The sequence below is a fragment of the Apaloderma vittatum genome, unplaced genomic scaffold, assembly GCF_000703405.1.
Source record: "Apaloderma vittatum isolate BGI_N311 unplaced genomic scaffold, ASM70340v1 scaffold32469, whole genome shotgun sequence".
Lineage (NCBI taxonomy): Eukaryota > Metazoa > Chordata > Aves > Trogoniformes > Trogonidae > Apaloderma > Apaloderma vittatum.
In genome coordinates, this window is record NW_009737570.1 from 7,451 (window position 1) to 9,505 (window position 2,055).

The 2,055-nt window shown below is 52.2% G+C and overlaps 1 protein-coding gene across 1 annotated transcript in view; it reads left to right on the plus strand.

Annotated features, from left to right (window-relative positions):
• The window catches only part of SLC41A1 (solute carrier family 41 (magnesium transporter), member 1), a 15,143-nt gene that overhangs the window by 6,606 nt on the left and 6,482 nt on the right, over positions 1-2,055 (plus strand). The gene's annotated exons all lie outside the window — the stretch shown is intronic.

Here is a 2,055-nt window from a genome sequence, read left to right on the forward strand (position 1 = left end):
TGTGCATCAGAGTCTTCAGTGGAGGACGCCGTTGCAGCAGAGCTGGCAGGTTGATTGACAGCCTCTTGAAGTTGATGGAGAGGCTTGACTGGGCATTTCTCGTGCTAGAATTCAGTCGGATTCCTGTGAAACAGTGAGCTCCCTGTGAGAGATGGGGGCAGGCTCTGTTAGGTCCTCGGAGTACTGTGTTAGTCCAGCTGCAAATGAATTGCTTTGTGTTCAGATGTTTCTATCACACAACAGCCTCTCTGTAGCTGAGCGGCGCTGAGACTGACCCTCTCTCGGCAGCAACGATAACTCTCCTTCCTTCTGCAGAGCATCTTCTGTCTGAGCATGGCAGCAGGGGTCTGCCTGGTGTTTCTGTGCTTCCCGTGAGCGAGTCCATCTGGCTTTCAACCTCGCATCTGCTGGGGAGGCTGAAGCTGCTGGGAGGCTTCGTGCCACCCCTGGCCCAGCTGTGCTGGGGTGCCAACGCTTGCAGGGACAGAGGCTGAGCGCTGTGGCTTGTGTTGCAGGGTGAGCTTTGTTTGCCCCTTCGTTCTGGGAGACAAATCCCTTTGTTTTCTTCACTCTCTATTGTTCGGATCGTGTGCAGGATGCTCGCTGTCCCAGACACAGACCGTTCTCCCTCTCGGCTTTGGCCACTCTGCTCTTTTGGTGGGTGCTCGGCTCTCCTGGGATCAACTGATCTCTTGCTCTTGCGCTTTTTTTTTTTTTAAACCCCCTTTCCCTGTTCTCCCCTCGATGTGGGGGACCCACGTGCAGGCATGTGGAGGTTGGTCCCCTCTGATTTTAGGCTTCACGGTGTGGGTCTCGTGCTCCCTCCACAGGAAAGCATCCCAGAGTTGTTTCTCGTACGGTGAGTTTCTAATTAGTGCTGCATTAGGGCACCTCAGAAATTCCTTTGACAATTAAGAAGCAAAACTCTCCCGTTAGTTAAAGAATTAAAATCTCGTTGCCCCTGGCTACAGCTAGGTTATGTTAATCCCAACCTAATTGTCCTGTGGCTGGAATTTTAAGGTCAGGCTTCATATGAAGCTCAAATTCCTGTGCTCAGTGCTATTCCGGTCAACTTTTTGTTGGTTTTCTCCCATTCCTCCTTCCTCCTGCTAAACTGACCAGAATAATTCACTCCAGAGATGGGCATCTCTGGTTGAAAGAGTTGGCAGTTCCCTCAAGCACATACAGTAAGGAGAGCAGGAGGGTTAATTGATCACTGACTTCTTGGGTTTATCTTTTTGTGGAGACCTGAGAGTGAGAAATTGTGGTGTTGTGCAGAAGTTGGAGTTTGACACTCTCAGCCAGTAACTCCAACGTGCATCTAGCTCTTCAGATTGTTTGAGCCTCTCTCTCTTGTTTCCTCTGCATGTTCATCAGCTTCTAATAATACAAGATTGGATACACTCTTATACCATCTGCTTATCCGTTCTTCCAGCTTCCCATAAAGATCTAGACGGTGCTGGGGAAGAGCAGAATGTTTATGCTTTTGCCATGACCAGCAACCTGCAATGACTCTGCTGGGTTATTTCGGATCGCACACCAGGGAATTAAAGCAACTTTCTGTCTCCTCTGCTCAGTCCGATCCGCATCTCTCGCAGTTGTAGTGGTGCCAGGTGACCCGTGTGCCACGGCTGCTTCCCACTACTCGCTCGAGCTCCACGTGGCTTTAGCCTTGTTTACTCAGCTTTTAACCGAAACGGTAGTTCTTGCTGCCAGCTCCCTCTGCCTGCACTATGCTGCTCTGGCCTTGGTCCGTGTCGGAGCTGGGGCACGGAGCTGGGGCCGGAGAGTCGGAGCACCCTCATTTCCCTCCCCGCTGCCCAACCCGAGGGGCACCACGACCCAACTGGGCCAGAGCCAGCCTTGGCTTGGTCACCAGGGGAGTGAATTCAGTGAGTAAATAAGCAGCAGTGCGTGACTCTGTCTGGGGACAAAGTAAATCTTGTTGCTTTCGCAAGATTTCCATCAGGCGTTCTGGTGACGTCGATTCCCTTTCCAAACCCGCTCTGGAGAGGGTCTGGCTCCGCTCCTGCCGCGCGGAAGGGCGTCAGCCCG